We start from the raw sequence: 14,948 nt of genomic DNA on the forward strand, positions 1-14,948 counted from the left end.
GCTGAGGGACCAATCAGTGGACACCCACTCTAGTTGCACCGCCTGTTCCGTTTTCCATTACCCAATCGCATCACAAATCTCTGTTTTAAAAACCCAGTCAGTTGGTTCTCCTGGGGGAACCCTTTTGCTTCCCCCCAACATGGACAGACACTTTGTTCATGCATACCTCACTTAGTTTAGCATACCTCTCACTTTGTCCTGTTTCATGTGAGTATGTATTGCTGTGAGGTTTTGTTTGGTGTTGTCTAGTCAATTGTTTGCTGTTAGCTGTTTAGTCCCTGTACAACCTGTGTGTTTTGTTTATCCCTGTGTCCCTGGGACTTAGCAAGTCACCTTTGGGCATACACAACCCGTAGAAAACTTTGACTAAAAACTAAAAGTTAGAACTGAGCGGACCACCCACTGTATTTTTGTAAAGGTTAGTAGTCACCTAAGTGGTTCTTGAGGAAGGCAAGTTCAGTTTAGGGGTGTTTTGGACTATATCATTTCATTTCATAGCCTCTGTTGTCTGTGTTGATCTCACTGTGCCTTTACACTACACTAAGTTGCATGAGTTTTATGTTATGGGTCGCTGTACCATCCACCCTAGACTGCTAAAGCCACAGGGTTCGTAACACATGAACAACAGCATTATGTGCATGTTTTGTTTAGACCGCTGAGACATTGCTGTATGGAGCAAGAGAGGGAGAAGGATAGCAAGTGAGAGAAAGAGATGAACAAAGGGATTCACTAAGGGCCAGGCTATGCTGATGAATCTTTGATCCAGACAGGTTCAGACATAAGCAGGAGCACAAAATGGTTTCTCCCACATGGCTGTACATGGTGTACTGTAATGGTTGCCTCAAGTCATTTGAGTTGCGTTTGGTCCACTAGCCTGTAAAAACTATGCACTTCTGATCCTTGCCTTTCTGCTGTTGTTTATACACGTACAACAGCGTCTACAGAATTAATAGCATTTCATTAGACAACCTAAACAAGACAATCTTTCACCCAGGCACCCCTGGTCATCCTGCCCTGCACATCTGAGCGCAGAGGCTGTCTGATCCTCCAGGCCTGACAATAGGGGGGATCCAAGCACCATGCTGATTGAACTCCTAGGGAGGCAGTTGTCAAAACTGGTGCAGGGTGGGAGTGGCCAGGGAATCAGATGGATGTGCTCGTGTTTACTGGTCTAGTGATGCCAGGCTGGGAGGGAAACAATGTTGTTCTCCATCAGTTTGACCTGCAATGGAATAACATCATCCATCACAATGATATCTAACTGTATTAATCTGTGTTTTCTATAGTATGTAGTCTATACGAATGCATTGTTAATATTTGGAATTTCCATGATAAGGAATAAAGAAACTGTCACATTTTGCGTTACATGCACTTCACAACGGATCATTAGTTCTGTATATGTTGTAATAGATGATGGTTATTAGGGTACACTGGTTTTCAACCTGGTGGATATTAATAACACATTGCTTTCCTTAAATTGATCTAAAGATAAATTGATTTGAAAAACATTCCTATAGTTCACACCTTTCTAAATAGCAACAGTTTGTCACACTACAACATGACTTACTTATTGGTTGTGCAGGTGTCCTTAACACATCCAACTGTTTCCATCTGAAGAATGTGGAGGCAGGGACAGAACAGCTCTCAGAGGCGTGTGGACCAAATGCAACTTATGCTTCACATGACATGAGGCCACCATTACTGCAGACCATGCACAGCCATTCGGGAGAAGCCATTTTGTGCTCCTGCTTATATCTGAACCTGTCTGGATCAAAGATTCATCAGCATACCCTGGCCTTTTGTTCATCTCTCTCTTTATCTGTTTCTCTCTAACATTCCTCCTCCCTCTTGCTTTATACAACATAAAACGTCTCAGCAATCAAAACAACACGTACATAATACGCTGTTCTTCCCCTCTGATTGGCTGTGTTCCCCTCCACCACCGTCACACACCCGACGTCAAGGTGTTCCAAGCATGGTTGTTACTTTGTTTGGTTGATACATGACTCAGATTGTCCCTCACTATTCAGAGCACTCCCCCCAACCAACACTCCATCACACCTCCCTCCGTTCTGAGGGAACAGCTGGCCTGAAACCACTGAGGGAAGACGGATCACACTCGCACGCCATCCTGAATACATTTTGTCTCCGCGTCTCAGCAGTCTGGTTAAAGGTTATGGATGTGCAGTGGAATACCGGGAGGTGTTGTGGTATCAGAATGCTCCTTCAGAGGCCTACAGTGCTCCTTTTCTTTTAATCCGGATGTGGCTCTGCGCCAGTCAAGTAGAACAGGAGGAAGGAGGCATGTTCCAGTGATGACTGGAAGGGTTGCAGTGGAGCACTCACAGTACAGAAGGACCTTGGTTTGGATGGAAAGGATTCTGAATGGATCCACACATCAAGGGAGCCTTGTCCTTTCCGCCTTAATTTAAACTTGCATTCATGTACTACAAAAAGGGCTCTCACCTTACCTTTTGCGCCCACTGCCTCTTGCAGTCTGTGATATTTGTGACCTGACTGTTGAGGGGAGTTTATTATAAAGGCATATGTATTTGTGGTAGCATTTCTTATGTGGATTGGAGAAACAGGTGATCCCATTATCTGCCCATCTGTCATCATACCGCAAAAGGTAACTACGCCATACTCCACTCAGACAGGCTAACCACAGGCCCAGTTTTTTTCTTTTAGACTGTGTAACAGACGTGGCCACGCTCCGTCAGAGGTATACGGGCCGATGTTCGCCACCCGCTGGGCTCGAACACGCCACCTCTGACCTGCCATATACTTAAGGAGTGAGTTTCACCGATTCACACCGGTTGAATTCACCCCTCTAAACTCACTCCGGCAGGTCAGCTATAGCTAACCAAGTGATCTGGGTCACGGCACCATTGTAACAGCATTGTAAAAGATTTTCGTTTGCGTAGCTGGTAGTGGTCGCACTTGGCAGGTCAGAGGTGGCGTGTTCGAGCCCAGCGAGTGGCGAACATCGGCCCCTATACCTCTAACGGAGCGTGGCCACGCCTGTTACACATGCATACAGGTACATATCCTGTGTTGCTAACTGGGTGTTAATTGTATAGACACTGTTGCTCATTAGAAAGGATTGACATCATAATGTTGATTTATATAAAGTGTCATTTCAAAAATTATTTCTAATTCAAATCTGTATGATGGAATAAAAACCCAATTATTTAGATGTCAGTCTTATGGGTAGTTTGTGGGTATTTGGGGAGTCCAGTATTTTAACATTTAACATACAGTCAGGTACATGCCATATTGTTCATCAACATAGACTGTCCGTTTGTATGTGTCAGTACAGGTCAAGCAAGCTGGCTAGGTCAACTATTCCTTTTATAGAAGCAATGTTCTCTTCTGACTGTGTCCACATTTGTTTTCAGAGCCTGCTAAACCATACAGTAGATATAAACTCTTTCAAACTCTGCATTTTAATACTTGCAGCCTCTTAAACTGCAATTAAAGGCTCAACCAATGAGCTATACACACCCCTGTGCCTTACTTCCATTGTTAATACGTGTGTATTAATGGAGGGGTCAGTGAAGATAGACAATCTTTTACTCTTTGGATTATTTATAAACTTGAAATATATATTTCATATTTAGTGTGTGTCCTGAAACTCAACTCCAGCACAGCTGTTTGACAACAGTGTTTTATAAAAAGGTGTTGAGACTGGCAGCTTATACCAAACCACACTACATTTTTCTCTGCCAGAGAATCTGCAGCCTTCACAGCTTTCACATCAACGCACTGAGCACTGTCTCGCTCCACACAATGTATCCCACCTAACTAGGAAGGGGAGCAATGAGCTGGCCGCGCAGACAGACAGGATGTGGAAGCACCTGACATCTCTGGATCTGGCACTCTCTCACTGCTAAACTCGGAGCAGCATAACTGACATGAAACTGGAACGGCAGAATGATGGCAACTTTTCTACTCACAGCAGCTCGCTGCATTGGAAAAAGTCAGCTTTGCAGCTGTAGACGGCTTTGTCTGTTGTAATTTCTTCCCGCGAGTATAGACATGGAGAGGGAGAGAGGGGAGAGAGAGGTCAGTGCCAGACAGGGAGGAACATGACTTGTCTGGGCTGTCGGTGCTCACTCTCAGTTTCACTCCAGCAGGTAAAATATCCAGCTTAGTGTTTAAGCAGTCAGAGACGGGACTCATCACTTCTCACTGATTACACTGGTCACTTTACTGTTTGATTGTTTCAAGGTTGAAGCACAACATTGTTTCCTTTGTCCTCCTTCAGCCTCAGTGTCTAATGGAGGTAAGTGCCAAGAGCTACAGTGTGATAAATGGGATATATGACCCTAGCAGGAGAGACGAAAAGCAATTTTGTTAGATGACACACAATGGCAGCTTTGATTTGAGCAATATTTTAACACTGTGGTATAACAAGACTTCACAATTAGGGGATAAAACAATGTCACCAAGGGCAGGTGACCAATGCCCTCGATTTAATTGAATTTCTCTCGGCTTGCAAGACGAGGGGAATAGGCATATTATAGTTAAGAACACAAACTTTTCTTGTAGAAGCTGCATAGTACCAAATCTGCAAAGCTGTTGTGGCATTTAAAGTGTTTTTCCTTCCCGTGTTATCTTGTCAATTGATAGTATCAGTCATGCTCTAGTTTCAGATCAGTTTGAGTGGGGTAATGATGATGTATGGAAGGCTTCCATTCTAGATCCCCAGCAGTCCTCGATCCATGCAGCTCAATCTCAGGCCATCTTGTTGTTCTGTTCGTTTAATCGTACCTCAGGGAGATCACATGCCTGCACACAAGGCTTCTGCTTCTCTCAGCACATCTCCTGACTCACCCATTAACTTACAGAAGCAATTAAGCGAAAATGCTTTGGAGAAAATAATGAAATTAAAAGTAAGCAGCGTTTTAGAGGAAAAATCTCTCAGGTGAAGAATCTCGTCCACTTGTGTTGGTTCTGTCAAACAGTATTATGGATTGTGCACAGGAACATCTCTGTAGATTGTAGAATGGATTACCTGTGAAACAATCCCTTTTTTATGTTGCGTGCCTGATGAGAACTGTGCAGTGCTCAGTCCTACAAACACCAACCCAAGGGGCAAGAATTGCAAAACTCATGCATATTCCAGATTTGTGTTAAATCAAACGGGCCTTTCTCTCTGTTTGAGCTTCAGAGATGAGGCTGGAGACTGACCACAGAGCCGAGAGTGTGAGAGGCTCCCAGCATCAGAGACCGCAGAATGTCAGACTCACGCTGCTCTACAAGCAGCCGCAGGACAAGATGGCCTGTCCAGGCGTCACAACCCCCCCACCATTAGACCCCACCCCCCACAGCCATGTCTAGCTTACCTCTAATTTGAGGCCTCCTTCTTTGATCATGGTGTGTTCCCATCAAGGCTCTCTCAACCAACCTGATGGTCTAATGGGTTTTCCACCTCCCTGCGTTGTGAGTGGACGACCACTGACTCCTGCTTTGATTCATTCTTGTGAGACCTTCCAAATGGCAGAAAACAGATACAGTAGCTTCTTCACAGGGAGAGCCTCTTACAAGCTCCATCCTGGATTTATTTTTATTTTCCAATTATTATCAAATAATTCTGGTCACAGATCTACAGTTCTTACATGTTTAGGTGCCAATAATGTCTTCCATGGTTATTTTCCATGGGGGATTTTATCTATGGGTTCCTCAAAGCATTCCTCTAAATTATTGATCTGTTGTACGTGTATATTTATTCAATGTTATATTTCCAATGAGTCCCTTTCTTGATCTATTTTGATATTTCATTGCTGCTTTTGTGTTTTTTTATTGCATGTGTTACCACTGGTTTCACACATTCTGTAACTGTACACTGAGAGTTACCTTAATTTCCTTTGAGAATAATAAACGGAATGTAATTTAAATTAACTTAATTTAAATCATATGAACAGTATTTGTACCCAAACAATGAAACAATCAATTGATTCTAAAGAAACAATTTGACATTCGGCAGTTATGGAGGTCTTAATCAATTCTCATCAAAGGTTAAAACAATCTTAACACAAATGTCAGTGTTCTTCTGTATGAGATTACCTGCCATTAGTGAGTGTTTCATGATGGTTCCTGCAGGGTAAATTACACTGAAGAGCGAGAATTACATTAGCAGCTAATATAAAAGGTCATGGCCACATGGTGCCTACTTGGAAAAATCTCCTGAATCTTTAACTTTGCATGTACTCAGAGCACAGATCTGTCCTGGCTGTTTGATGTATGGAGCAACCAGGGATTGATGTTGTTGGGATGGAATTCCCAGTAATCAAGTATTGATCTGTTATACTGGATAAAGTCCTACTTTGGAATGAAAGGGTTAAGACGTGTGAATATACTGTAATTCAATTAAAGCCATCGCTCATTACAATATGGTAATTTGACACATCTGATAAATCAAAAAGGCTGTGGAGAGATTTCTGTAATTGTAATCATGCCATCCATGTCAGTGCAAACACACACACACCTCATTATTTCTCTTTTCTTGCTCTCTCTCTTTCTCTCTCAGTTTAATGTCTTGCCTTTTTCCACCTTTTTTTGTTAATTGTTTTACACTTCAACATAGAAATCATACACTGACATTGTTTAGAGCATATATATATTACCCCAGTCAGATCTTACAGATAATGAACAATGGAAGAGAGTATTTATTTCAATTTGGATAAATTAAAAACTTTTCATATTCCTGAGCTTGATCTTGTCTTTTAAATTTATTTTGTGTGTTGTTGTTGTTTTATCAAACCTCAATGTGAAAGCAATGTCAAAGGAAACCATCTTTAAGCAAAAATAAAATTTCTATATGCAAAGAAATGTTAAGAATCAGGGTTTGTAATAGTGTTACACCACATGGTATCACTGCATCATTTGAAAGAGTTACCAACCATCTCAACAGCAGCCTGTGGAGCTCCAGTGCTGTTGGCCGCAGAGGGGTGAATGGATCGTGTCATCACAGGGATCCTCAACTTCTCTCTGTTGAGCACTGCTTACAAACAATATCACCAGAAATGTCAAATGGATGTTTATTCCACATTAAATTAATATATTTTCCTTGTGCTATTCCAACAGTGAGATAGTGTGTTGTTGTTTTAAAAGTCCCAGTTTGAGACCACAGGTCAATGTCCTGGTGGTGGAGTACACCACAGATGGACTGCAGAGGTGAAGGTTCCCTTCACGCTGAAACTGGCCTCAGTGAGCACTTTCCAGTCCCATCTCTCCCCTGGCCAGATGCTCTGGTCAGAACAGAAGTCAGAATAAGGGCAGTTCAGTGGCAATTTTTCGGATTGATAGTCTCAGCGGTCAGTTGACACTATTTGTAGACCACTGAACTTCAGCCTGACATCCAAAACGTTTTAGGGTACAATTTGTTTGATGGAGAAGTATTTAATTAAATGCAATACAATATTGTAATTTTACCCAATGTACTTGAAATAGCTTCTACTGAGTATACTTTCCGATTTAGATATGTAAAGTAAAGCAATAAAAATGTGTTCTACAAATACTCCTCTCTTTCAATGGTTTTATACACATCCAGAATGTTCCACTGGTGTCCTCGATTTATCTTAGGTATTGTCCAAACTCTTGTAAAAAGACTGGGAAGCCCTTTCAGTCTTGAGTGCCTGGGCAGTGTGGGCACAGCCATTTATCTTGGGATAAAAATGACATAGTGCCCCGGTCATTTAATTTCTCCACAGATTTGCTGGCTGTACATATGAATTTTCAGAGCAAGGTCACCATTTAAATGACTCAATAATTTTGCTGTGGGAATATTTTATGACCAAGGCCACATGAATGCCTAGAAGGCATTTTCATCCATATTCATATGGTAGTTATAGCGATTCAATCTATTTTCTCTCATCTCCACCCCTCTGAGCAATTCTCAACACGGGCTAAGTAGAACTAAATATTTAAGTGAGGTAGATAGGTACTTTCTCTTCATGTGAACATTGGTGCAAAATGACCACTGTTAGCATTAGAACAAAGACACGTGGTATTGAAAGTGCCCTTTTATGTCCAAAAAGGATAAAATCCCCAAAGGCACTTTACCTTTTGGACATTTTTGAAACAAACTGCCCTAAAACATTCACACCAATCGGAGGTACAAAGCACTCCATCTCAATTAATTGAAAAAGCATTTATTACAGTTGCCAATCAATTAATATTAATGAAATATAATAAATGCCATGGAAAGTTCATGTAAAGTATAAAAAATTCTTAATTCAATATTTGCCCTATATAAATTATCCACTATTATAGAGTATTCTCAAATTAATTGAATGAGTTTCTTCAATGTTTACCTGTGAGAACTTGTTCCAAAGCTTTTAGTGAACAGCACTGTTGCACCTTCTCCCCTGTTTGTAAACTGGATTTTGGATGAGAGATTTACATTCTTCCTAACCCTCACCTGAGAGAGCCATGGGCAGGATTCTGATGGACAAGTTATGCCATTACATCACATTGCATAATTCTGGTTCATCCAAAACCTCTTTCAGTGCAAAATTCTCAAACTGACAGTAATTGGAGGTTTTCTGTCTAAACTAAAGACCAGACGGTTATTTCAGCAACTTCATCAAGTTTTCTATGAATGGATTAGAGTGTAATAAGAATTTGGAATTAGACTCTAATCTAATGAATATGTCTGGAGTCAGTGTTCATATTTTCCTTCACTCCTACTCTAGATGACTAGATGGAGAGCAGTCAGTTTTAAGATAATGCCTTAATGAGAAGTGATGAAGAAAGTGTTTTGTCCGTCTCTTCATAAACGGAGTGACTAAGTTCAGTTGAGTTCTGGATTTTAATAAGTATTTATCAATCTGCAGATTGGGAGAGAAAACCAGTCTTCTGACCATAAATGACAACACAACACCAAGCTTAGGTCTCAACCAGGTCTCTCTCAGCTCCGAAAGCCGGAGGACCATCTTTTATAGGGCACAAGAATGTAAACATAGATTGTGACAGTCAGGCAGTAATGATGTTTCAACAGTCTCAGAGAAAGAGATTCACTGCTCCCAACACATGACAACTCTCAGACTAGAGAGTTCATAGTTGGAGCTCTCCTTGTAGTCATGACAAGGAACGTTTAGCCAGTACTTTCTCCTGACCCCGAACATCTATTAACCCTGACACATAGACACAATATACTCTTATTAATAGCAAGCTTACATGAGAACGTACTAACTAGTATCCAATGACTAGTTCTATTGATTAGTGAATAATGTAAGCACACAGGAAATCCCAATTTCTTCCACAGAAGTGACATGTCATCACCTCTTGCATTTATGGCTGTCACTGTTGGAATCTGTTTGCTACTGCAGTCTTCCAGGACTCATTGCTTACTGGATGGTTTTCACACATTTACTAATGCAGTCATGACATAAGTATGTCTTCTCCAGCAAGCGAAGACAAAGCCATTGTTGATAAATGATCATAAACATTTCAGCTGAGCTATAGAGAAGAGCTTAGTTATGAGAGTCCTTATCTTCAGAAGAAGCACAGAAACTCCTGGCTGGTTGAACATTGTTGTGCTATCGAGACCGAGGCTGACTGGATGTAATCCACTGAAGGCTGAACAGGCAAGAACAGTTCCAGCACACATGAACACGTAGCTATACACACAGTTTCCTTTTTTTGCAAGTTTGTTTGGGAATTACTTAGTTTGGTGGGAGTGTTGGTGGGGTTGTCGAGAGGTTGTTGTTACTGGAGAAGAAGTAAAGCTTGTTCAGTCAGTTCAGTTGTAATGCAGATTAAGGAAACTCCTTGGAGCCATGTCAGTTTACATAATGTTTGTTGTCTCCTGCCGCTGTGAGCACAATCTACCTGTGGAGAAAGCTGAGATGTTTGCTCATCATCACAGCACCTTCAAAGCAACATGCAGAACAATTTAAGGATGTTCTCTAAGAATTCAAATCTGTTACAGATGGTAGCATTTTTCAGACAGCAGATGAAAGGCTATGGAATATTTGCTATGGCATGTTAAATCCAGGTTATTTCGTAGGGTTACTCCCATAATCGTGGCTGTTCCTGGAGCTTGGTAATACAGTCTGACATGAAGTGACTGTTATCAAAGCAGAGACAACAGTGGGAGCCTTCTCACAGTGTCCCCTTTGCGACCCAGGAGTCCTCAGAGTGACAGGGGTGCTTGGGAAAGTGTCAGCAATCGAATTCACACCATTGGTGTTGGATCTGCAGCATGAGACTGTTCCTTCCCTCTCTCTCTCACACATACTCACTTTCTTTTTCTCTCTCCCTTTCTTTTTTTCTTTTCTTTTTATTAGTTTCTGTTTACCTCTGTCTGTCCATCACTTTTTATATATCCCTATCTATTGTTTCCTTAATTCTCTTTCTCTCACTTTCTGTTTCTCTCGCTCTCTCTCACTCTGTTTCCTCCTCCTTTTTACAAAGACATTAAGATAGAGGAGGCAAAGAAGGCAGTACCCACCCTCTGTGTTGTGTTACGAAATCCCATGAACAATATGTATCATTTCATGAGATCCTGGGAATGTCTTTATTGTTGATATTGTATGTTGTTTGGAATTGTCCCACTAGGCTCATAGCAAGAGACAGGAATTTTAAACAAATAAAAAATGAAAGAAGCAATAGTAGGGCTTGGTCAGCACTTCCTTAAAAATCCAGAAATCTGATCGCTTATATCTGGTCGTTAATATATGACCACAGACAAAACATTTGAACATGGTCGTTTTTGAACCTATCTCCATAGCAGACAAGGTTCACTGGTATATCGGTGTGTGGTGTCTCTATACATCCTTCAAATCAGTACTTCTATGCTTCTAGTCCCTCTGGTAGCATTTTAATAGGGAACCAAAGCACACATGCTGTGGGATCTCTGTATGATGTACCCATAAGGCAAAACAAAGGGCCATGCTCTAGTGTAGGGCCACCATATTTCAGTCCTCATCTAAATCAAATAAAGGAGTTGTTTTATCTTCTTAATTCAACTGACAGAAGTCTTTTTGTTTTATTCAATGTCTGTAACTGTCCGTCTGTCTCTTTATCTTTCCATCTTTGCCTGTTTTTCTCTCTCTCTCTCTCTCTCTCTCTCTCTCTCTCTCTCTCTCTCTCTCTCTCTCTCTCTCTCTCTCTCTCTCTCTCTCTCGCTCTCTCTCTCTCTCGCTCTCGCTCTCTCTCTCTCTCGCTCTCTCTCTCTCTCGCTCCCTTTTTGTCTCTCTAACTCATTATCTCTCAAGCTCTGCAAAGTTTTAATTTGTTGTGCATCTTGCTTCGAGCCATTGGCATTTTAGTTGTAATCATAATCAAATGCCAAAGATTTTAAACCCACAACCATTACTGCTCCACCACTGAGCACGGAAGGGCAGGCTTGTTTTCTAAACACGTCTAGAGACCTTTCCTGACTTGAGTTAATGGTAGAACTATCGTTTTACACCTTTTGATCCAGCAGTATGTCAAAGAAGAGATGACAGTACTTTGAGGATAGAAAGACAATATATTGGTATACTGGATTACATTTGACCAGGAAACATTATTTAAAGCTCAGCCTCAATTTTACAGCATCAACCTTTCATTTGTGGAGTTCAGGCTATTTTTGGGCTGCAATTCTAAGCCTTGGCAAGCATCCTCTCATCTGTGCTGTACACATAGTATTTTATGTAAACTTTATTCAGTGACATCTTAGTAAATTAGCATTACGCACTTACCTTGTTATTGTTACATCTTTTGAAAGAGTTGATCTTGAAACAACTATGTGAACCTGAAAATAAAGAGAATCAGCCTGTTAAAAAGTCTTACTCATAAATCACATTCAGGTTTAAAAAACAAAAATGGCTCTACTTACTATCTGGATAGGCCAGCTGCCTTGGCAAGAGGGGCCTAAGTATTTTTGTCATGTGGCCAGGCAACACCGTCCCGGACATCAAAGTAGGAGTGAGATAAATGATTCATGAACAGCTGTCATTGTTTTCATTGTATTGTGTAACTGGGGGGTCAAGCAGTATTCTGTGTGCATCAACAATAATTGTGTCGTCCTCAACCAGACCACTGGGGCAGAGGGGGAAGTCATGGAGACCTTGACCTTGCTGAAAGCCCACTTAAAGAGTATGTAAAAACAACTGTCTAACTCATCGAACAATTGTCAAACATCCTGACCTTCCATTATTGTTGTTGGATTGTGTGAAGAGATCTGTATTGAATGTGGTTTTGATAGTTGATAGTAGTTTCAGTTACTGGTGGCCAATGCCAAAGCTTAAGTTTTAGGGAGAGTAACTGGCCTCATCTGTATGAAGTTCTATGTCCACTTGCCTGTCCATGAAGTAGCCATCCTGCTTGCTTAGCGCCTGCAGTGTTGCTGTCAACAGTCCTGAATAGGTGGAGTCACAACACAGCTGTCCAAGGTACTGAATCAGACCTTGGGTAACAGTGCTGGTCCTTATGCTGAGAAGATCCTTGATCTGATACTAAAACTTGATATGCTGAGTGTGTATGCTGTAGGGTACTAGATGCTGATTCGCTAAAAAGCAATTACATGTCATCAGCCACATGGTACTGGGCTCAACAGGAGAACAACATCCTTGAGGTTGTTTTCACTGCAGTCTTCCCCGGTCTCTGTATTATGATAGACAACATTATGAACGATATGAAGATATCATTCAATAAAAAAAGAAAATGGAAGTTAATTTCACATTCTCGACTTTGCAATTCTATCCAGAGTATCCCTGACATTTCTGATCTTGGAGCGTGACATTCATCTGTGTGGACTTAAAGGCATTTGGAGGTGAGGGAAGGGAAGTGGGGGGAGAGGGGAGGGAATGTGTCGCTTTGGAGCGAGGCTTCTTAACCTTTAGTTTCAATTTGTTTCTATTTCCAGAACGGGGCAGAGTGCCCTGCCAGAGAGAGCAGTGTGTTCCAGCTCCTCTTGCCGCCAGCAACTCTCTTCTATGCCTGAGCTCCAACTAGGTCTGTAATCAAACTTCCAATACAGCACGGCTGCTCCAATTCACAGTTGGATAATGTACTCCTTTATGACATATTGCTGCTCTTTAGTCACGCACCGTTAAAATATTTGGATTCACACAAGCCAAATGTATTCAATGCACACTACTATCACTTTGTATTTAACTTTTATCTTTACTGAACAACATATGTTGTTCAGTAAGTTATGTTCTTTCTCTGATGGTTTTGCACCTAGGTAGCTCCTGAAGGTAATTTTCAACTAACCTGTACAACCTATTTTAGATGTCAGCCCATCCTTCCATATGGCTTACCATTCATCTCTCTTTTCCAGATAATGGGCCATCTTGCTTTACCTCTGAAGTGAGGCTCGGAGCAATTTTTTTATTGTCGTAAAGGAAAACCAGGATGTGGTCGAAGGGAAGAACTGTGAATTGCTTTGAGAAGAACAGATGGAAAACATTTTCTGTCTAAATCTTTGAGAAGGATTTCACGCTGAGAATTAGAGGCCTGGTCTGCTTTGTGAATATTATGAAAGCATGACCCGTAAAAATAGAATGCAATGAACACTGACGGTTGGAGTCTCTTATTCAAAAAGAATGTATTCCGGCGTGTCTCACTAGAATTGAAAGGGCAGAGATTTCAGAATCCTTGTGTTTTCATTCTCAACCGTCTGAAATGGTTGCAAAGTTTTTAAATATATTGTTTGCACATATGAATGAAGATAAATTATTGTTGTTGTTAATACCATTATTGTGGATGTAAATTCTACTCTAGAAATATTTCATACTCTACCCATTACGTAACTGTAAAACCTTATTTTCTTGTATCCATAACGTCGTCAAAACATCTGACAAATGAAGCTTGCGCAAGTTCAGTCAGGCAAGACCGATCTCTGCACTCAGGCTTAATCGTAGTGTACACTTCTCACTCCCCCCGCTAAGAACGCCCTACCTTCCCCCCGTTCCCTGGTCGGGCGGTCACTAGGGTTCAGGTCGATTAGCGCTCCCGCTATCAATTAATGGTGTCACATGATCCGTGCCTTTAAATATGATTCTCTCCCTGTGTAGTTTGTCCATGCTATCAAGTGTGCGATTGCTATTGATGTGTCGTGTTGGCTGGACCTTCCCTTGTCTTGTTTTTTGGAGGCTATGTCGGATTTCGAGCTGGAGTTGTTCGAGGAGGTCGTCCCGGTTCCGGGTTCCGCCTCCCCTGCTGCTCGACGCAGTTCCCGGCTCGCGGCTCGTCGGGGCTCCGACGGGTCTGCGTTAGAGGCGGGTCTGCGCGCCGTGGGTGTCCTTCCAGCGCCCGGGTTGGGGCTTTCCCAGCTCCGCGCCCTGGCCGTCGGGGTGGACTGCGTGTCTCCTTGCCGAGTCCCGTCGCCCGAGGCTCCCCCTGTCTCCTCCGCTGCTCAAGGTCGGAAGCGTACAAGGAAGTCGCGCCGTCCGGAGGTGCTTGATTCGGACGCTGGGCCGTCTACCGGCCCTGCCGTCGCTCCTCTGTCTGTTCCCGTTTCCGATCGGCCCGGGGAAGCCCTCTCTTCTACCCTTCTGGTCCTGGCGTCTTCCCTTCAATCCATCGATGCCCGCCTGCGGTCTCTGGAGAACGCCGGGGCTTCCGCTCCCGTGGCTGTGCCGCTCCCAGCCTCGGCGCCCCTGGTGCCCATGGAGGAGCCACTGCACACCCTTGCTTCCGCAGTAGCTGTTCTGTCAGCAGGTAGGCCTTACATCCCTTCGGGGGCTGACATTACGCCCCGCTTAAGATCCCACATCCTGCAAGGCAGGAATATCAATTTGATTCGTCTGATCCTCCCCTCGCCCGAGTGTGACGCGAGCGTCTCCACCAGCGATCAGTACAGCACGGTGCTCCGTTCTGCTGACCCCAGGTTGGCAAGGGACCTGTCTATCGGGGAATTTCTGGTAGCTTTCGGGATCTTCCGCGATGTGGTGTGCTCCGTGTTTCCCCTTAGACGGCAGGAACTAGACGGCTACATGGCTCTGATTGGG

General features: G+C 42.6%; 3 long non-coding RNA genes across 3 annotated transcripts in view; 2 read left to right on the forward strand and 1 right to left on the reverse strand.

The window, feature by feature from the left end:
* LOC134017538 (uncharacterized) overlaps positions 1-12,193 on the reverse strand; it is a 35,838-nt gene extending 23,645 nt beyond the window's left edge. The window contains exons 1-3 of the long non-coding RNA XR_009929761.1: positions 11,831-12,193; positions 11,694-11,746; positions 6,906-7,003 (exon numbers count right to left, since the gene is read on the reverse strand). This is a non-coding gene — a long non-coding RNA (uncharacterized LOC134017538). The remainder of the gene's footprint in view (positions 1-6,905; positions 7,004-11,693; positions 11,747-11,830) is intronic.
* On the forward strand, positions 81-6,167 carry LOC134017539 (uncharacterized). Its single transcript, XR_009929762.1, has 2 exons — positions 81-207; positions 5,174-6,167. It is a non-coding gene; the product is annotated as an uncharacterized LOC134017539 (long non-coding RNA).
* LOC134017537 (uncharacterized) lies at positions 11,984-13,677 on the forward strand. Its single transcript, XR_009929760.1, has 4 exons — positions 11,984-12,090; positions 12,701-12,766; positions 12,860-12,948; positions 13,277-13,677. It is a non-coding gene; the product is annotated as an uncharacterized LOC134017537 (long non-coding RNA).
* Positions 13,678-14,948: the final 1,271 nt, after the last annotated feature.

Source organism: Osmerus eperlanus, chromosome 3 (assembly GCF_963692335.1).
Source record: "Osmerus eperlanus chromosome 3, fOsmEpe2.1, whole genome shotgun sequence".
Classification (NCBI taxonomy): domain Eukaryota; kingdom Metazoa; phylum Chordata; class Actinopteri; order Osmeriformes; family Osmeridae; genus Osmerus; species Osmerus eperlanus.